At 40.1% G+C, this 22792-nt stretch overlaps 1 protein-coding gene across 3 annotated transcripts in view; it reads right to left on the bottom strand.

Annotated features, from left to right (window-relative positions):
• TGFBR3 (transforming growth factor beta receptor 3) overlaps nt 1-22792 on the bottom strand; it is a 209241-nt gene that overhangs the window by 78835 nt on the left and 107614 nt on the right. The window lies entirely within an intron of this gene.

The following is a 22792-nucleotide window of genomic DNA, read 5'->3' as shown; positions in this document are numbered from 1 at the left end:
ACTGAACAGACACTTTCATATAAGTATGTCTCCACTGGCTTTCTGTCCAGAGGGGCGAGGCAAGACCCAAGAATTACTTGTATTTAAATAAATTGAGGTGGTGCTAGTGGTAAAGAACCCGCCTGCCAATGCAGGAGACGTAAGAGATGCAGGTTCAAGCCCTGGGTCAGGGAGATCCCCTAGAGGAGGGCAAGGCAACTGACTACAGTATTCTTGCCTGGAGAATCCCATGGACAGAGAAGCCTGGTGGGCTATAGTCCATAGGATCTCAAAGAGTCACACGCGGCTAAAACGACTTAGCATGGGTGCGTGCATGCGTGTTAAGTCACTTTAGTTGTGTCTCTTTGTAACCCCGTGGACTGTAGCCCACCAGGCTCCTCTGCCTGTGAAATTCTCCAGGCAAGAATACTGGAGTGAGTACACACACACGCAAACAAGTTGAACTCACCAAAAAGCACCCTAAAGTGATTAGGCAAAAAAACAAAAATGAACTGTAACTTGAAAGACACAGACTGAGAGATACACTGGAAATAATTTTACATCTCAGCCATAATCCTTATGAGGATTAAATGGGCTAGATCTATGATCTGAATCTATACCGTCATTAGGCATAGAGCTCTCAAAGCTGGATTACTTTACTCGATGTCTTCCCAATGGCTGCTGGACCACTCTATTTCAGGGTATCTCTGCCTTTCATTGCAGAACTGCCTAGGACACCAGTGTCACTTATTATAGTGTATCCTCAGGTCACTGATAATAAGACACTGAACTATCAATCTCCATGCCTTAGCACAGGGTAGGCACTTGGTAAATGCCAATTGGATGTTTAATTCTCTGCTTTTCAAGGCCACAAAAGTATCTTATTCTATGAATAATTTGCATTGTGGTATATAATACCATTTGGTTCATTTACTACTGAGAATATGTGTCTTGATTTTCAAAAAGACTATAAATACCCAGTAGGCAAAGATATGTCTTACATTTAATACTGTGCTTAATATAGAGTAGATAATTTTTAATGACTGATTTATCACAACAAATTCATCAATTTATGTTACCTAAAAAGTTTTTTTTAATCTGAATAGACTCAAAGGTATTTAGCTAACTAACTTACAGAAAAGTGAAAAAACACAGAAGCAAGACTCCATCATGAGCTATTGCAGCAACACTGCTACGGTCAGTTTAGTATCGGCATAAGCATAGTATTAAAAGCAGAGTACTAATGAACAGCGATGTTGGGTACAGCTACAGCAAAATAACATGTTTTCTGATTCTACAGAATCAACTTCACAGAATTTTGGAGATGTGTCCACGTCTAGAAACAGTCAGATTGATCACCCCTATAAACAGGAGAGGCGGCAGAGACAGAGCAGGGGCAGAGATTCATATTGCTACACTAACTAGAGAGAGAGATACCCACTACAGAAAGCACACACTATAGAGAGTGGGGAAAGGAGAGGTGAAATCATTCCTTGTCTAAGAGTACCTGACAACGGCAAAGAAACACTCTGTCACTACTAATGTGTACAAGTTTCCAGATTTATTCATTACAAAGCTGTTTATTGAGCACAAAGAATAGTTGCAGTCCTCAGGCAGACGATTCTTCTTGGAGTTCACAGATAAAACAGTAATAAATATATATCTCCAATGAACAAGAATTTAGGGGAAAAAAAAAAAACCTTAGGAAATGAAAAGAAAAATATGTATGAGACAGATACTGGTGCTCAAGTCCAAAATTTTCCAGATGGTCCAAAGTGTCAAGGCCTGGCTCACACCATCAAGGAGAGATTTCTAGGAGCCATGGCCCTCTGAGCTTTCCTGGAATCGGTTCCCTCTTCAATATGTGGCAGTGTCTGGCCAAGATGAATCCCCGACTCTGGCACATGGGGCCCAGGCAAAGCCCCAAAAACCATTTGGCAAAGAAGAATTGACACTACAATTGGGAAATTAAAAGAAAAATACTCAATACTTTTTAAAAAGATCAGTTGGCAGCAACAGAGAGTCCCCCCCCAAGCACCTGCTCACCTAACCCTGCAGCAACCTTCCTCCACTTGAATAAATCATGCTGAAGGGAAGATAGAGGACAACCAAAAACAACCAACAAAGAATGAAGGTAAAAAAGCTCCCAGAAATGTGGGGAGAACATACCGAGAATAGCTCTTAAAGAATTCCTGGCTAAGGTGCCTAATTTCTCTCAGGCTGAAAAAAAAGAAGGGGAAAAAAGGAGAAGAAAAAGAACGAGAAAAAGAAAATCCCTTTAGAATCAACTATAGATCAGGACAGACTATAGTTACAAAGATAAGAGCGTTGTGCTAAAGCTTTTTGCCCCCTGTGTAAACTGTCCAGGGATTACAGTCGGAAGATCAGAGGTGAGACAGGCTTCAGCAAAGAAACAGCAGTATATCCAATAATTTCCAACTTGGACGTCCAAACAAAAGTTTAGAGAGTTGACTCTCAAGCCTATATCAAATTTACACATAAAAATAAGGGTCATCTCTTAGTCCACAGGTTTCACATGTGTGTGTGTGTGTGTGTGTGTGTGTAAGGAATAACAAACTGAACCCAGAGGCCATGTGGTGGTGAAGGCAAATGGAGGTAAACTTAAAGGGGCTGCATCTCAAATAAGGGAACAGTGACAAATCTCTGTATTAGTGGCTTCTTTCTTAACCTCTTGAGAGCTTAATGTAAGTTATGAACCCCCCCCACATACACCCTCCATACATACACACACCAAAATACCCCACAGACACATAAAACTTTCTGACCGTGTAAGGGAAATACATCCATGCAGGACCCATGAACTCCAGGTTAAGTAACCATTAACCAAGGAAATGGCAACCCACTCCAGTGTTCTTGCCTGGAGAATCCCAGGGATGGGGGAGCCTGGTGGGCTGCCGTCTATGGGGTCGGACAGAGTCAGACACGACTGAAGTGACTTAGCAGCAGCAACCCATGTTAAAGAATATACTATAGAAGAGCAGGAAAATTCTAATCACAGAAACAGAAACAAAATTAGTCTCTCTAATCAAACTAGAAATTACACCTCTATTTTTAAAACATTATCCCCTCAGGGAAAGAACATAATAGTTTACAACTCAGAACTAAAAGAGGCTTCCCAGGTGGTGCTAGCAGTAAAGAACTCGCCTGCCAATGCAGGAGACATAAGAGACAGGGGTTCAATCCTGGGTCAGGAAGATCCCCTGGAGAAGGTCATGGCAACCCACTCCAGTATTCTTGCCTGGAGAATCCCACGGACAAAGGAACCTGGAGGGCTATAGTCCATAGGGTCACACAGAGTCAGACATGACTGAAACGACTTAGTACACATGCAGAACTAAAAAATTTTCACATGTAGCTTCTGTAATTTCAGTGACTTCTTGAAACCATACTTGATCACACAGCAGTCCAAAAAGCCCTGTCCAAGAGTTTCAGTGCTAATCAGGTTTGTCTCAAACAGTGCTGAATATTCAGTCTTCTGAATGTCATGAGAAAATACCAGTAAATCTGATCTGTCACATCTCTGATGTAGACATTGTTTCTCATACACTACTGAAACTACAGGAAAACCATTTAGTCTAATCTGCTCCATGACATCTGTTGATATTAGGTCTTATGAGGCTATCTGTGCACTTCAACAAACTATTAGATGTAAGTAATGTAGTTCTATTTTACAAAGAAATTCAAAGTAAATCTTTTTTGAATACTCTTCTGGGGAATCTGAACACAGTTTTGACCAAAGTCAAGGCCAACGCTCAGGAGCATAAAGCCTCCGAGTGGGAAGACAAACTTCCTGTTTCCCATTTAGGAAGTGTGTCCTTGCCACGTTATCACCAGAAAACAACAGGAAGGGCTTTCTTTGGACCTTGTTTGGGTGAAGACTCAGTTCTCCACAGATTATCTGTGATAAGCAAAAACCATACATTGCAGCAAACCCTGTAAATCACTTTATCTAAATGAATTATGTACTTTCTTACAGAAAAGAACACCACTCTCTTGATGGAAAGATGCCATATGAAAACTTGTTTTGAATTTTCCAGGATTCATGGCAGAGATGCAAGATTATTTCTACCACAGTGATTTCAAAAATTTCTTATTAGTTATATCCCCTCCTCTTGGGGTTTGTTAAAACAAACAAAAGCAAAGCAAGCGAAGAAACTGATACAAAAGTCTAACAGTTGTCTAATTTTGCTAACGTGTCAGTGAAGTTCCATTTCAACATTTCTGATTCTTGTAAGAGCCCCTATGGACCCATGAAACAGTGAAGTCATCCAAAACACAACCAGAGGGACTTCTGTTCTCTAAAATCAGACCAAATACTGGTCTGAAATGGATGATCCAACAATCAGTTTACACGAAGACAGATAAGAGAAGCACTCCAGCACTGTGTCTATAAACAAGACCCATAAACTCCCACCCTAGTGTGTGTATAGCCATATCTATGCCCTCTTTAGAAGTAAGCAGACAACCACTTAGCAACGGCGTTGGCAGTAACTGAAAACATCCTACATCTGATTCCCATCATCATTTACACAGCTGGACTCAACCTACTTCAGGACACCAGGGTAACTACAGCTGAACTCGAATTTCCCTTACATTTGGGCAATGGGACTTTCAGGAACTCAAATCTGACTCAGATGCACTTGAAATATGCAACCAGTTGCCGGGAGTGGGGAACGGTAGTTAGTTGCTCTGCTGTGTTTTAAAGGGTATTCCAATCTGAGGAACCCCTACAGCTGCCATTTTATTTACCATTGCTTGTCTTTTGCCATCTGGGAATTGGTATAAAAAGATTCCCTTAAAATATTCTTGAAGGATTGGATCTGGAACTTTAAAAAATTTCCTTATGATTTTATTTTTACATTTCTCTGAATTTCTAGAACATCAATCAGTTAAATGTTAAATTCAAGGAATTCTGACCCCTAGTGTCTCCACCCTACCCTAAGAAGTCAATTGACCATTCACCTTAGCCTCATTGGCATTAAGGTTTTGAGTTCTTTTGACTTCACCTCTATGACAAATGACATCATGCTCCTTCCCAATGGTTTTGTCTTGAGACATTTAACATGATGAGAGGGACACAGCCAGTCAATTCCAAAACTAAGTCTTCCTCCCCTCAGCAAGGACAGGATTCAGGATTCCCCAGGAGACTGTGAAAATAATCTAATAAAACCACAAAATAGGGAAGAAAGGCCCTCAAATGAAAGTCTGAAATATAATGCAGAAGTAAGTCTGCCTGTCTATATTTTGAATGCCCTGGAAAAACATTCGGAACTAAATTTGCATTGGGGGTTGAGAGACAAGAGCTCGTATAAACAGAGGAATATTTCTAAAGCTACAGGTCATGACCCTCTAAAGGAGTCTTGGCTGGGAGAGTTGCAAGGGGATTCTAGGGACCCTGGCCCTGCCTCCCAGAGCGGCCCACTGCTTAGTCACTATAGGAAAAAGAGGCTGAGAAAGGGGAGACTCCAGGTGTCCCGAGGTATGGATGGGGCTGACAGCAAGGCTGGGAACACGGAGAGTCACTTTCCCATTGTCCTTGAGCACTAAGCATCTGCCATATGAAAATGGAACTGTCTCTGTTACTAACACACCACAGTCTTTCAGATTCTCGCCTGCAGCACCCTCCAGCCAGCCCCTGGACCAACAAGTGCACCCAGCTCAAAATGCAGCCTGCAGTGAAATCCTCCCTGCCCCACAGACAGAGCCGGGTCCAGGGCCATGCCCACAGACCACGCTCCAGTTTCTACTCTGCAAGACACTGACTCCCCGCCTTACACTGTGAAACCCTCGGGGCACTCTTCAAGGGCAGAAACTAAGTCACACTCATTTCTGCATCACTGGGGCTAGCACAGGGCTAGATATCTAGTGAGCAGGCAACACGGTTTCTGAAAGATGAGTAAAAGGAAGCACCAATGATAGCTATTCATGAAATGTGACTCAAGTAATGGTTACAGAGTCAAATGGTTGCATTTTCCTGGCCAGAAAGTGATGGAGGGGCGATGCATCGATAAGGAGGACATTAATTTCACTATCAAGTTCTATTTGAACTTTAAAACACAGTCAAGAAAAGCAAACAGACACCAACTCATGCTCCCAAAACAAATGGTGGGGGCTGCCTGGAACATGTGCTGGACAGAATTTCGAGGCCATGCCTAGGCTTTGTGAGAATAAACACCCTGATTATCCTCCTCTGTTGTGTGTACAGGACAGGGCAGAGCACCACCTATGCCATAGAGGGGAATCACACTAGGCAAACAGTGAGTGTATGCCAAGAAAACAGAATGATTTTACTTATTATTTTTTATAGTTATGTGAATACAAATACATGAAACATGAAGAAAACCCTGGAGCATGTTCTCTTCTCAGGGATAGATAACAAAGACAAAAATTTGACCAAAAGTTCTACTATCTTTTACAGGCATAGAATTTTAAGTGATTTTCATTCAGGCAAGTCAAGTGTATTAGAACAGTTAGGAATTAAACTTCTAGAAAAACTGAAGGAACTTAATACTGGCAAAGTGATTAACATGAAAAAATGTTTGCTTAGATTGATAGATCGATTCCAAACACTCAAAGCTGCATATTGTCACCCTGTTTATTTAACTTATATGCAGAGTACATCATGAGAAACGCTGGACTGGAAGAAACACAAGCTGGAATCAAGATTGCTGGGAGAAATATCCATAACCTCAGATATGCAGATGACACCACCCTTACGGCAGAAAGTGAAGAGGAACTCAAAAGCCTCTTGATGAAAGTGAAAGTGGAGAGTGAAAAAGTTGGCTTAAAGCGCAACATTCAGAAAACAAAGATCATGGCATCTGGTCCCATCACTTCATGGGAAATTGATGGGGAAACTGTCAGACTTTATTTTGGGGGGCTCCAAAATCACTGCAGGTGGTGACTGCAGCCATGAAATTAAAAGACGCTTACTCCTTAGAAGGAAAGTTATGACCAATCTAGATAGCATATTCAAAAGCAGAGACATTACTTTGCCAACAAAGGTCCATCTAGTCAAGGCTATGGTTTTTCCAGTGGTCATGTATGGATGTGAGAGTTGGACTGTGAAGAAAGCTGAGCGCTGAAGAATTGATGCTTTTGAACTGTGGTGTTGGAGAAGACTCTTGAGAGTCCCTTGGACTGCAAGCAGATCCAACCAGTCCATTCTGAAGGAGATCAGCCCTGGGATTTCTTTGGAAAGAATGATGCTAAAGCTGAAACTCCAGTACCTTGGCCACCTCATGTGAAGAGCTGACTCATTGGAAAAGACCCTGATGCTGGGAGGGATTGGGGGCAGGAGGAGAAGGGGATGACAGAGGATGAGATGGCTGGATGGCATCACTGACTTGAAGGACATGAGTTTGAGTGAACTCCGGGAGTTGGTGGTGGACAGGGAGGCCTGGCGTGCTGTGATTCACGGGGTTGCAAAGAGTCGGACACGACTGAGTGACTGAACTGAAGTGAACTGAACACTAATATACAACCAAAGCTTTCTGTAATATGTACTATGTTCATTTGTTTCCTCTCAATGTCTGCTTTTTACAATGGGCTCAAAATTGTTTCTGCTACCTGTTTAGTAAGCCACTCCTTTGACATGTATATGTCTATAATTACAGGATGTCAGGATAGCTTGTTTGTCATTACTATGATAAATAGACTTGTACAATAAAGAGAATCATGGAGTGACCAGTAGAAGCCAACTTAAAAGGTAGGCATAGCAAGAACCCAGTGTCGACGTGATGTGAGTACTGGATCAATCATTTCCATCTTCAACCTGCAGTTATGAATCTCAATAAAAATTGCTGCTTACACACCCTCTTCAAGTTAGCACATGTACCACTCAGTGTGCAGGGAGTGATTAAATTTAATTTGATGCTCTAAATGTTAAAGAATGGGATTTGGATTTCCCTGGACTAGTACATTAACCTGAAGCTGGTAAGCAATTCTGAATGGGCATACAGTGTTTCCTTTCTAACACAAAAGAGAAATCTAGAGAGGAGTAATTACTAAGATACAGATGTTCAAAATCACTATACTCGGTTGCCGTGTTAATAGGAACAGTAGTGAGAGGCATTAGTATCATCTATCAGAGACAGTAAGCAGATTCATCGGTTTATCTACTGGGTTAAGATTTGCTATTCTTATCAAGAGTTACTTTGCATAATTATAGAGTTATCCCCATTTTAAAGATGAAGAAACTTGTGCTTAGAGATAATTTTGGCTAGATAATTTCTAGCCAAAGACATATGGCTAGAAAGTGGCAGTGCTAAGAAAAGAATGAACTTGTTTTATTCTTAAAAATATTCATAGTCTATTCATAAGAACAGAATGGAATGTTTGTCTCTTTCCTTCTCCCTACCTTCCCATCTCATTCTTTTTTTTCACAATAGTAAAAGGTGTTTATCAGTCTTCATAATCAATTGCCAAACAAAAATAGAAGGTAATTATAGTTTCAAGCCACAATGGAAGCATGATTAACCTAAGAATATAAAATAATTATATACAATTTGGAGGGTTAAGTAATGTTGTAAGTGGAACTGCATACATGAACATGTTTCTCATCCACCCAGCCAATCTATGTCTTGATTCCCACCTCATTCTTAATCTTGGGTTTGGCCATAGCGCAGAGGGGGTGATGGGGAATTGCTCTAAAGGAGTAAGAGGCAGGAATTATTTTGCTTCTGTAAAAGAGAGAAAGATAGAGAAGAAAGGAAGAGGATTAAGTTGTGAGCAAGACAACAGAAGGCCAGTACAAGCTGAGAGGTCAGTGAAATCCACAGGGATGGGTCAACAAGTATTTTTATGAATACTATCTCCTTCTATCTCCTCTACAAAAGCTTTAATAATGCTCACCATTCTCATGAACGAATGCATTATGGCAGTCAAGATGGTGTTGGTTGCCTTTCAAATCCAAGTGAATCAAGTGTATCTCAGACATGCCACATGTAAAGTTATATACCCAGAAAGTGGAGAGGGCCACGAGAATGCTAAGGCTCTGGACATCTGCAGAAATATACCCTCCTCTGGGTTTCTACAATCAGAATTAGCAGACAGAGGTGTGAGCCAATCATTCCTTGAGCTCCAGGGCCTCCCAGTTGATATATGGATTAGACCAAAGCATTCTCTACGGAAACTAAATTCTGGTCACTGTAGGAAAATCTTGGGAATTTTGTAAAGTCCGGTTTCCTTTGAAAGCCCTAGCAAACAACTCCTGAAAGTCACAGTACCTGCCCCCTAAGGTTATTCTGGTTTCATCCAGCCAGGTCATAATTTTAAATGGAAATGTTTTAGAGGAATTTTAGCTTCAACATTACATGATCCATCCTTGAGAAAGGGAGAACAAATAACTCAGACGTCAAAGGTGAGAAAACATGTTATCTCTGCCTTGGGAGTATTTTTCCTGAAAAAGCATTATTTTTTGACCATATGTTCTACTGTCTCTTAGAGGCACAGAATTTTAAATGCTTTTAATTCAGGCAATGAACTATGTCACAACAGGCTAATGCACAATAGAGTAAATGTGGTTTAAAGTGTTTACACTAGAGTTCAGTACTGTTTTCCTTCTCAGAGTTAAGTTTTCCCTAAGCCTTGCAATGAGTTTTCAGGGTAAGATCTATGATCACAGAAAGCAGAGGGAAGGTTGCCAAAATATGCATACAGAATTTGGCATGCTGTAGTTGATAAGTGTCTAAGATGGGATCACATCTTCCTAAAGCCAATATTAAAGGGGTTGAATTTCCTATTTTCTTCAAGCACCATTAAAAGTAGTTTATTACATTTGCTCTAACTGGAAAGGGACAAGCTACAGTAACAAGCTGGACCTGGTAACAAATTTATTATAGTTATGTTATACTCTTAGAAATAATTTCAGCACATATTAATAACCTGAAGGAAAAAGGAAAATAAAAAGTAAAATAAAGAAGCAGAAGACTAAGTTGTAAGAAACCTGAACAACATTCCTTATTTAGATCAAGAATGATCCTCTTGACATTTATTTACAGGTAAATCAGAATTGAGTGTCACGGCAGGGATTTTATCTCAAAATGAAACGAGGGCAAATTCTAACACAAACCATTTGACTTTCAAATCATAACTTACACACAGTCATTCATTTCCCAATAATGAAGATTCAATAATTCTGTCAATATCATACATATAGTCAACCAATTGAAACCCTGATAAGTCAAGTCACTCACTGGGAATCAGTGAGTTACAGAGCAACAGAGAAAAGGACATTCTTTTCCAAGTGAATAATTAAAACTGTCTCCCATATTTGACATTAGGAAATATGAGGTTTTACCTTAATATCTGGAAATATTAATTATCTTAACTATTTATGCATAGTCTCATTTTTATACATAAAATGACTTCTTAAAAAGCTTATAATCTCTGAATTTTACTGAGTACTTTAGAAACACAGAAGGCACAGCAGTATTACACTTAGTTTCCCATGCAAATAAAGCAGATAAAAGCAACTCTTCCATAATACATCTATGAAGAAAATTTCAAATCCTGAACAAAGTCTGGAAGGTTCTAAAAAAAATATCAGAATCAGACAGCTTAAGCTCTGGTTCATAATTCAGTGAAGATCCAAATGCACCTATTAAGTCAACAGCCACTAGTCTTCCACTTCTCATTTTCAGCAAAACCTACCATTCTGTCTTTGACTCATCCTTTGAAAATACCAGCACTAAGCAGTAAATAGAGCCAAAATGGGAAAAGGATGGGGTGCTTGCATTACAAAATATTCAGGCTTAGATTATAAATTTAAATATTCCAAAATAACCAGGATCTTGAAGAAATAATTAAGATTCTCTACCATTCATGATATTTGGCCAGAAATAAGAAATCTGACTCAGTGACAAATCTCTCCATAAAAACATGAAATGAAATAAACAAAATTTGGTATATCCATACAATGGAATCTTATTCAGCAATAAAAAGAATAAAGTTCTGACATACACTACAACACAGATGAACCTTGAAAACATGCAAAGTGAAAAAAGTCAGCACAAAAGGCCATATGTTGTATGATTCCATTTATTTGAAATGTTCAGAGCAGGTGAATCCATAGAGATAGGAAGTCATTGCCAGGGCTGGGACTGACTGCTAGCTGGCACAGAGCTTCTTTTTGAAGTGACAAAAATGTTCTGGAACAAAATAGTGGCGATATTTGCACTACATCATGAATGTACAAATTTCACTCAACTGCCTACTTTAAAATGGTTAAAATGGTACATATTATATTATGTGGCTCTTTTTTACCACACAATTTAAAAAAAATGTGATTTAAGCTTTCATGCAGGATAAACCTGACCAATTCTTGAGTTTCAAGTCTCTTCTAGAAAAAGCTTTACATGACAGTACAAGGAACTCAGTGTATCCTCGTAGGCTGGGTGCTTGCACCAGCCCTCATGACTCCAGATCTAAGGCAGTCAAAGCTCAGGAACACACAAAGCTGGCTTCAGATGGTACCTGTGTTTCCTGTGCACGTTTTTCATTTATTCAAACAGCATTAATTAAGTACCTATGATGTGCCAGGCACCATACCCATTCCTGAGCACAAAAATGGAATAAGATGCAGCCTATCTTTCCCCAAGGTGGTCACCACAATCCAGAGAAAGTCAGCTACATGAAGAGGTGATGATCAGTAAGTCCAGTTCAGTTGCTTAGTCGTGTCTGACTGACTCTTTGCGACCCCATGGCCTGCAGCATGCCAGGCTTCCCTATCCATCACCAACTTCTGGAAGTGATGATAATATTCAATATAAAACCAACCAAGAACTGCAATATGTCCAGGGTGTGTGGGGAGAGAAGATGTCAAGTGTTGGGGGAAGCAACACCAGCTTGGCTGAGCAGGGTTCCCAAGCAGGACAGATTAGACCTAAAGGTGTCTGAAAGAAACAGGCAGAATCTGTCAATGTGATACATTTTCTTGTTTCTTCTACTCCTTCCCAATTTTCTGAACAACTTGTATTGGCTGGGTGAGTGTCTGTCAGAGACATTTTAGAAACAAAAGACACACACAAGGATAAACTGGATTGAATGACCATTAAGACCCCCTTCTGATCCTAGAAGCTAGGGCTTCCATAACTTCATTACTGAATACTTTTCTTAAGACTTTCAGAATCACTTCACTCACTGATTTCATTTACTCTCTAAAGAAGTCTGCTAGATATTTTTTTAAAGTCTATATATTTAGCAAGCAATACAGTAAAATACTTGAGAATCCTTCTCAACAGTAATTATTTCTAAAGAAAATGATACTAGGATAAAGCAAATCTAATAGGGAAGTGATGACAGTTCATTAGTATCTCATAAAGAGCTCAGAATACTATCCTGGTAGGTTCAGGTCCCATCTGTCTATGTCTTAGTATATTTGAGTCTGTGGGAGCTTGTTGTCTCTTGCTTATAAGCCCAGATTCTAAAATTAGAACTAGCTTTGAACAAGCCATTATTCTTCCTAAGATATATTAAATTAAATCTCCTTTTACCTCAAAAGAAATCAGAGTAGTCACATAGGAGAGTTGAGAAGGTTAAATAATTTATATTATGACAAACATAATTCTTTGTAAACTCCAACATGTGAGGGAAATGTTATTATTCTCTGGAAGAAAGATGATGAAAAGTTAAAATTTTCAGACCTATTTTCGGGGGATAAAATTTTAAAATAACTTTGTTTTTAAAACAAGGAAACCTACTGAAATCAAAGTCACCATCAGATTCCACATCCTTAAGCAAACAAACTTTTCAAACCAGAGTTTAACAAGTAGCTAAACTCTATGATTTTTGTTTCTTTTTTCTATTAATTATCCACTTACCATGAAAGGTTCCCGGTCAGCACTGAGACATAAAGCATGATGTACAATGTGAATATAGTCCCTTTTAGAACAGTGAATGACCAGACGTTTCATGGGAAGGAGGGGGTCTGACATCAGCCTCAAGCTAAACTTAGGAATGCCTTAGCATCTAACAGACTGTTTTGATGAATACTTTATGACTTAAAATGAAACCCATTAAGTGAAATATGACTAATCAGAATCACATAATGATTGAGAGCATGGACACTTGCAGCCTACTTCTTGTGTTCAATTCCAGCTCCACTATCCTTAGCTGTGTGACCAGGCAAACTGCTTCACCTCTCTGTGCTGCTATTTCTTCATCTAAAAAACAGAATAGTGACTACTTTTTATGAGGAATAAATAAATACTTGTAAGCACTAGAAACACACTTGTCACATAGTTTAAAATTACATATTAGTTATAGACAGGCCCTCAATATATCTCGGGAACTTTGCACAGTCATTACCTGAGGCATCATAGGAACTTATTCCATACAAAGATGGATCTCCCAGGCCTTCTCAACCTTTTCCTTCTTATAAAGTGCTCTCCATCATTACCCTACAACTCATGCCTACCAGCACTGTTCACAAATGAGACATCCTGATATACTATGGTTTGGAAATTCTCAAGGACAAACCATATACAATCTCACCAGATTAGATCTGTCAATTCTGTTCAGAAAGAGGTTGTTGTTTAGTCACTAAGTCATGTCCGACTCTTTTGAGACCCGTATGGACTGTAGACCATCAGGCTCCTCTGTACATGGGATTTCCCAGGCAAAGAATACCACAGTGGGTTGCCATTTCCTTCTCTAGGGCATCTTCCCAACCCAGGAATCAAACCTGTGTCTCCTGCATGGGCAGAAGGATTCTTTACCACTCAGCCACCATGGAAGCCCTTAGAAAGAGGCAGAGGTATGTATTAACACACTGAATTTAACTACAGCTTCGTATTTTCAACTGGGATCAATTTTGTTCGCCTCACAGAAAAAATACCACACTCTTGAAGAAGGCTTCATGTCATCGGTGCCCCAAGAAGGAAGAAGGCAGCTCTTCCCTGTGGGTGCTCCTGACCTCTGTCCAGTTAACCCTTCTTACAGTATCTAGCACCTGCTGCCTTGTATTAAGTTAATATACAAATTATCTGAGAAGAGGGAATGGGACTTTTTTCTTATCACCCTGGAGTCTAGTCAAGTACCCTGCACTTGGAAAGCACTACATAATACTTAACAATGAATGAATGGACAAGCGAATGAATCAATAAACATATTCTAGAACATAATTTAATTTCTTCCAAGATCTACATTTTCTTCCAAGCAAGTTGGCCAGTGTCTCCTGTAATCCAATCCTTCAGGTCATTCTGCCTTCCTTCCTAAATTACAGGCAGTTTGACCCAGTGGTTAAGAGCAGTGACTCAGAGCCAGCTGGACTCTGAGCTTTCCACTTACCAGCCTTAGGGCCTTGAGCCTGTTAAGACTCTATGGGCATCAGTTTCACCAACTATATAACATGGGGATAATACGTGTGCTTATTCCATCAGATGGCAAAGGATTAAACATGTCTTGTGTATAAAACACTTAGAACAGTGACTGGCACTGGCACATAGTAAGTGCTGCTTGAGTACTCACTATCATTACTTCCACCCTCTAAAGCCATAGTTTATTAAAAATTTTTCTCCATTCCTTTGGTTCCTATGGAAGGAAGGTTTTGTCTTTATTGTCCTCCATTGAAGTTTAAAGTCAAAACAGTTTTTCTTACAGTTCCCTAAACATCAAACTGCTGGCCTCCCTAGACTCAGCCCGCTTCTCTTCCTAAACCAGCTTCTGTCTGGGCACACATAAGCCCCATTAAGCTTCTCCACTGCCACCACCTTCTCTTCATCTGGCAACTCTATAGACTTTATCAGTCATTTTCCCAAAGCTCTTGCTCATGTCATAATCATGACCAACAGCATCTCCATGGCTCACTAAACTCTGGGCTTCAGCCGGACTTGGAGATACTTCAAAGTCCCCATATGATTTGGGAGAAGGATAGGGAAGCTGTTTGCTTTGTCCAGAATGAGATGCCTTTTTTCCATGTATTTGTTTACCCTGACACAAATCAACCACTCAGGCTTGCTACAAGCTTGATGAAGACCTCCACCAGATATACCACCAAAAAGGTTGAGACAGCTGCAAAGGTTTCTGTTTCCCTGGAGAAGGAGTTTCATGGAAGGCTAAGAATCACCACAGCAACCAGACTACAAAAACAGTCCGTGGGCTGCAGCCCCATAACTCTGGTAAAGCAATTTGTACTCCGTGAAAAGGCTAGGGCACAGAAGTTGAAAAATGATCAAAGTAAACACTGCTCTTCAAGCACCATTCTGTTGTGCTGATTTCAAGGCATCAAGTCACAGCATCAAAGTTCTGTTATGAAAGATGCACGTCAAGTGCCAAGGATTTGCTCGGCTGAACTAACTGCTCTGGTGCGAAGGTCTAGAGATAAGTTCGTAGCACATTTTCCAAAACAACCATTTCAAATTTGCTCTAAGAGCAGACCAGGGTAAAAATGTACACCATTATATCAAGTTACCCTGCCCAAGCTAGAACAGTTGTTGATCCCAACCCTGGATTTAAAAAAAGAGAGAAGGTGATTTTTCTTATTTTGGCCACACTGCACTGCATATGGGATCTTAATTCCCTCACCAGGGATTGAACCCTTGCCCCATGCATTGGAAGCACAGAATTTTAACCACTAGACCATGAGGGAAGTCCCAGAAGGTGATTTTCTGATAAAATTTTAAATAGACTTTATTTCATACTGACCTTTCCTGGACTAATTCTGATAAATTTAAGGGAAATTTTTCTAAACTTCATTTAACACTAATGAAGACAATGACCTGTTCCAGGGTCTCTGATCCACTACCTCAATTTATGCTATACTTTAAACAGCAAATAAGAAACTATATAAGAATAAAAATATAGTATATATTATATCTATACTACATAGAAGCAGAAACTATAAAGTATAGGAACTTAGGGACAAATTTCTTCATAAACTTATAAGAGTCTTTGATTTTTATTAACATGATCAAAGTTAATTATTAACTATGTTTACTACAGCTTTAATACACAGAACATTTTTATTTTAAGGAACTCAAAGTGATGTACCTGAGTAGCCCTACAGCATCCTCAAAAGTTAGGTAAGAAAAATATACAATTCCCACGAGCAATAATTTATGGAAGAAATTATCAGAATCTCAATTACATTGGTGGTACATAATGAATTAATGAAACAAAATACTTATTAGTAGAGAGAAATCTTAATTCAAATTACCCTGAACAGAACGTTTAGAAATTTGATTAGAACAATGGGAATGTGTACACACACATTACATTCCTCTTCTCCAGGTGCATCCCAAGCATAGTGCAGCTCCCTGGATCTATTGTGAAGAACGAGTCCACTTGCACAAGTTCTGGGGTTTGAGCAAGATGCTCAGATGTAAATGGGTCTGTGGGGAACAGAAACGGAGCTCTGGTGGAAGGCCCTGAGAGTGAACAGAGCAGAACAGGGAACTAAGGGGACAGGGCAGGAGGGCAGGGAGAACCTTGAGAGAAATGTCAAGACAGAGAAGGTAGTGTGGGTAGGCTTGGAGGGCATTTAATTCAGATAGAGCTGAGGAAATATATAAAAGAACATAGAAAAATAAAGTTGGAAAGGTAGACTGGGGCCAGATCTCAATGAGCCGTGAAAGCCAAGCTTAACTAATCGGTGAAGGCAATTGAAAGAAGAGCGTGTAATGTAATTCACTGAGATGTGACCATGGCTTGCCTCTTGACAAATAGTGGGTACGTCAACTTCTGGCGTATCAAGTGTGACTTAGTTAATCACATTAATACATTAATTTACTAAACTCCCTTCAATCACCTCAGTTATTTGCCCAACAGAATATGTATCAGTAATAGAAATGTTTTTAAAACCCACTTTGTACAGGATCCCATTCCAAATCTTATCCAGTATCATTATTAAGGAATTATCAAGGAGTATCTTGCAATGGGAGAAAAATAAATCTTAATCCTCAACCCCAAGTATCCTAGACCTGAGGGGTTTGTTCCCTTGCTTTATCCCCAGCTTATAGGCCCTCAATAAACACTTGTGGAGTTTGGGATATATTTTAACCATAAACAATGAAGAAACTAGGCAACTACTATGAGTTACAAGCCTCAAGCATTTTTACAAGGAATAAGTCATGAGCCTGATAATGCAGTCCTATTTATAATATTCTATGCAAGAATCTTTAAATCCCACCCCTAGTTCTCTACTCTGTAAGAAATGAACCAGACCATTTACTCCTAAAGTGAAAACAAGTCTTCATTCTCTATCCATTGTCTTCCTGAGATGAACTAAATCTTTGCAAGACCTAACAATAAGTTTCCAGTAAACACCTGAAACAAATTTGGGTCATAATTTCTCATATCGTATTCTTTTCAAAAGAGAAAGCAAGTAAACAGTTGGTCAGCAATTTTGGAATGAAGATAAGATTGTCTGATTTACAGAAAATGACTTATTGCCTGCCCTTGTGGAGAAGTTAATTATCCTTGCCTGAGAAACAGGGAAAAGGTATTTTCACTATAAACCACAAACACAGTTGCTTCTCAAACTTGTCTTCTTCCTGGGATAAGATTCTGGACATATCACTCATTTAAAGAAAAAAAGTTCTGCTTTAGTTATCTTTCTCTGGGATTCAATTTCCCCATAAGTGAAGGGACTAAGCCAAAGCCTACAGTTCTTTGAGCAACCAGTAGAATCAGTAAGTCTTCAAGACAGAGCCCTAGGAATAGACGTGGCTAATGAAAAAGAATGGGCTGATGTGACTGAGTCATCAACTCACAAATTCCAGGTCACGCTAAGCGATTTGTGCACTCAATTAAAAGGAAAGAGTGACAAAAGTTTAAACTTGCCAAAGTGAATACAGAGAGTAAAACAGAAGATTTTTATTTAAGAACTGAAAATATTCCAAAATGAATTTATTGGACTTTTCAGACCAATGAGAGCATTTTAGAGAATCTTATTCTTTTCTTTTTAACTCTAGGTCAGTGTGTGCCTTATAGTCTTTTATGCTTGACAGAAACAAAATAAATCATAAAATACTCAAGGCTAATCCTAAAGGTAAATCAAGATTTACAGTGTCTTTTAAAATACAGAGTGTTGACAAGATAATAGTTCTAGGACAAGTTAATTTATTTGGTTTTGCTAATTTCTTTTAGATATACTTTTGAATAAGAGAGTTGCGTGGTTTATACTGAATTTCAGGAAGACTGGAAGATTTTTCTATTGTCTATCTTTCTAGTAAATCAAAATACGATTTAAAAACAAGAGTCAACAATAACTTTATTATGCTGCCAGGTTCTAAAACCACTATTTTGATGGGATAATATCCCTTAATAAAGACAATGGTTGCTCTTGGTTAAACCATAAATCAATAGGCTGAGAACAAGTCTTAGTCACTACAATTGACTCATTCAGTGTCTATGACCAGCTCCAGATCCAAGGTGTGAAGTTATGAAGTTCTCTCATTCCCCCCAACTCTTCCTTTTTACTGCCACCTTTTTGTTCCCCTAGTACTTCACTGGCTGTTCAAGAAGCAAAAGAAAAGGGAAAAGGGTAAAATTAGAACCAGTGGGCTTGGTTACTGTAAGCAGTGATAAAAACCTGAAAGAAGAGGATAAAACACAAAATGAAATTTGTGCATAATAAAATTGCTGACCTTTAGTGATACAGGAGATTTTAGACACAGTCTATTTTTTGTAGAGGAAATATTTATAGCAGAGGAAACTGAAGCCCAAAGAGGTGATGGCATGCCCCAATTCCACAGCTGGTTATGGCATCATTGGGGCTAGAACCCAAATATCCATACCAGTGATCCAGCTTTTACTTATCCTGCTAGTGGAACTTTCCATGCCTCTCCTTACAGAACCAATTCTCTGATACTGAAAAAGATCTCCCTGAATCTTTAGAGTTCAGGGTCAACCTCTTTAACCACTGGATAAGAACACAGAAATATAAAGAATGCCAAGAAGCAACGTCTCTCCCTGCAAAGCATCATATGATCTGACCCTTGACTAGCTAATCCCATCTCTTATGCTTTCCTCCTTGCTCACTAGATTCCAGCCATGCTGGCCTTCTCATCCACCTCCACAAGTCACTTCCAAGCTCTGGGCCTTGACATAAGCAGATCTTGTATCTGGCATATTCTTCCCACGGATCCATGCATGGTTCACTCCTTTTCATCATTAGTATGTCTGTTGAAGTGTACCTCCTCAAGGAAGCTTTTCCTATCCACCCTAATGACCACTCCTTCAAGTACTTGAATACCTCATGTTCAAAACAACACAAGCATTACAAAGGCTGAAACTCTGCCTTCTTCACCACTATATCCCCAATCCGAGGGAAATGCCCGTACATGGTGAACACTCACATATTTTTAGAACGAATAAATGAATGAATGTATGAAAGACAAAGGAAAGATGAACCAACATATGGGGTGACTTCACAACATGGTGCTGGGAAATCTTTGCATTTATGTTTTTGTAAAATTGAAGGGAAAAAAGGTAGCTGTGGATATAGAAAAGTTACCAGAAAGCCTTTTGGCATCTATCTAAACCATATCTGATAGGCATTTCTGATAAAAGGCCATGGCCAAGAAAACAAAAATAACCAACTTTCAGCCTACTTCAGATAAGCAAGAATTCAAGATCAAGTCATAATATATCTCAAAGTTCACCTGATTCTGCCAGCAGGAGCCCTGCAGTACTAAATTTTTGAGCATGTGAATGATACATTGTTTTACTGAAATATTTTCCAAGATTCCCTTCCAAATTCAACTCCATGGTCTTTTTTCTCCCCTAAAGGGCAAAATTCTAACCTGTTTCCAAGCTATTTGGTAATATTTTGGCACAGATTATCCAGCAAAGAAAGTTGTTTGTATAGAACAGAGCTATTGGGAGTAATAGGATGCCCCAACCTGCCCCTCTTTCTAAGTGCTTAACCTATATATGACACTCCACCTAGTCACATGTAATTCTTACCAGGTGGCTATTTTATTGAAGCTCAAAGACTTATCTCCAATATGATTAAAGTTAACAAACAATATCGGGAGCCATACTTAAGCCCACAGTTAAGCAGAGCAAGGAGGTGAGATCATCTAAATGGGAGCAGGAAGAGAGGGAGAATTTGCCATCCACTCTATCTTTGCTCGGAGATGGCAATGGCACCCCACTCCAGTACTTTTGCCTAGAAAATTCCATGGACGGAGGAGCCTGGTAGGCTGCAGTCCATGGGGTCGCTAAGAGTCGGACACAACTGAGTGACTTCACTTTCACTTTTCACTTTCATGCATTGGAGAAGGAAATGGCAACCCACTCCACTGTTCTTGCCTGGAGAATCCCAGGGACGGGAAGCCTGGTTGGCTGCCCTCTATGGGGTCGCACAGAGTTGGACACGACTGAAGCGACGCAGCAGCTATCTTTGCTACCTTTGGTAGTTTCAAGCGGTGTCAAAGACTGCCTAGTAACAGGTGCATATAAATAGTGATGTAATGATCAAACAAGTGTCAAAACCTTGGGAAAGTCCACCTTGCCCACACCCACTCAACTGTACATCAACCCCATCTACAGGAGATGTATGCTGCAGATTCAAGCTTGGGCTCTACCAATCACTTCCTAGTCCATGATTTGGGGGAGAATATTTAACCTCTCTCAGCCTCAGTTTCGATGTCTGTAAACTAGTGTTTATGCCCCTTGCAGGGGCATTGATGAGGCTGACCAGAATGCTGCCTTTCTTCATCCTCCGAGAAAGCAGTTTACCTGCTTGTTTAACTGTGGCTCCAATCAATGTGGTACCATTACCTCCTGCCAATAGGTCCCTGGATTTTGAAGCAGGATGACAAACTGATTACAGCTGCAAACACAATCCTTGATGATGTGAAAGTCACTCAGTCGTGTCTGACTCTTTGCAACCTCATGGACTGTAGCCTGCCAGGCTCCTCTGTCCATGGAATTTTCCAGGCTTTCCAATAAATAATTAGTGGCTTTTCTACTATTTTCCAGCTTTCCCCTCAACTTCTGGGACTCCGGTCTCATCAGAAACCAGGTGGGAAAGATACAGCACAAGCAGCACATGTGATTGGTCATCTTCACCAGTTACTCCTGTTCAGAAAAGGGTCGAGGGGTAGGCTCAAGTCTTGCTCTCCAAACTTCATTGCAATTTGGGGGAATTTTGCTCAGAATCCAACAAAAAACAGTCCTGAGAATGCCATATTCATTCCATGCCTGACCCCAACACCACATCTGCTCTAAGGAGACCCCAAATTTCTGAACCATGGGAAATTTCTGAAACTCCATCACCTGCCTTTCCATCCTGGAGTATGCTTTCCAGAGAAACAGGAATACAGGAAGTGCTAAAGCCATGAACTTCTTCCAAGGCAGCTGAAGTCACTGGATGAAGTAAAGCCACGGTTTCTCCCAATCTGTGGCTGCGAAGTTTGGGGACAAACATTTATCTTTAGAGGTCTACCTAAATTGCCCCTTCCTGCGTTTAAGATAGCCTCAATCCATCTGGCTCTGAAGACCTGCATCAAGACAGATAGATGAGCACTCATTCTCCCATGGTAAACACCAACAGGCAGCGCCATCAGACGCAAGCTCTCACAGTTGCCAGGGTACTTGCTGTCCTAACGTATTTCATACTCCTCAATTCGGCTGTGTTTTATTTACCAGCCTCCGCCCCCAGTCTTGGAAAATTTTGCCTCCAGCCCTCAGCCAAACCACATCCCTATTTCAGACCTCTCCAAATTCTCACCTCCAAGTAGCATTGCCAGGCTAGCACACCTGGCTCCAATTACTTCGGCAAGGCGCCTCCCCCGGCCCAGTCCCTTCCAACACGCCTGATTCCTTAGCACTTCTGTGTTTACCTCGGCCCAGCTGCAGTTGATTAAATCTATCTGGTTATGTTTCGATCATGGGTGTTTGGGGCAATAGTTTCGACGTCTCTGTCCCTTCAGTTCACAGGTGTTGTTCTTTCACAGGGTCTGCGCAGCGGTGCGCGGACTGCTGCCTTCGTCACTCCCACAATGCTCTGCGCTGGGGGCACAGTCCAGAAGACTTGCAGCCGAGGCTGTCCGGTTGCTGGTTCTAATTACGTGGGGAGGGAGGGGCCTTCGCTTGAGTAAACTGAAATGATTAGTTCCTCTAATCTTCTGTTTTTCAATAAATAAAGAGGGAGGCAGAAAGATGCTTTGTGTGTACTCTGTCCTGATGAAACAGTGAACTGTTAGGAAAACCAAGAAATTTCTACAGTGCGAGGCAGTAAGACCTAAGCAGTGAAACTGAAAAGCATTATCCCAAGCATTTGGAGGCCAGATTTGCCTCCCGGATCTGGAAATCCTTCTTAATCCAGGTTTAAAACACACACACATAAGAAGACATCAAATATTATTCGTTTACATTTCAGTTATTAGTTGGTTCCTAACCCACTGCACACTGAGGGTTTCTTTAAGGATATTTTCTAGTTTTAACAATTCCAGAAACCCACTTTCTGTTTTACTTTTCAATTGGTATTTTTCACTAAATGCAAATTAAGCTTTTTTTCTTTTAATTTGGAGGCCTGGACTAAGGTATTTTAAAAAACAAAACAAAAAAAAGCACTTAACTCTCAATGTACACTCAAAAAAAAACACTGGAAGAAAATATTATATCTCAATCTTCCCAACCTCTTCATACCGACAAATGAAGAAACTGATTCCCATGGGCTTACAGATTTGCTCAAGTTTAAATAAAAGCTTGATAAATGAAGAAATGATCATTAAGATGCACAATCCAGTGATCTATTTTTTACACCTTGAAACCTGGATTAAGAAACATCACTTGAAGGAGTTTCCTGACAGTCCAGTGGTTATGACTTGGTGCTTTCACT

The sequence above is a fragment of the Bos mutus genome, chromosome 3 (assembly GCF_027580195.1).
Source record: "Bos mutus isolate GX-2022 chromosome 3, NWIPB_WYAK_1.1, whole genome shotgun sequence".
Taxonomy (NCBI): domain Eukaryota; kingdom Metazoa; phylum Chordata; class Mammalia; order Artiodactyla; family Bovidae; genus Bos; species Bos mutus.
Note: the sequence above shows the minus strand (reverse complement) of the source record. Positions and strands in the feature narration are given on the sequence as shown.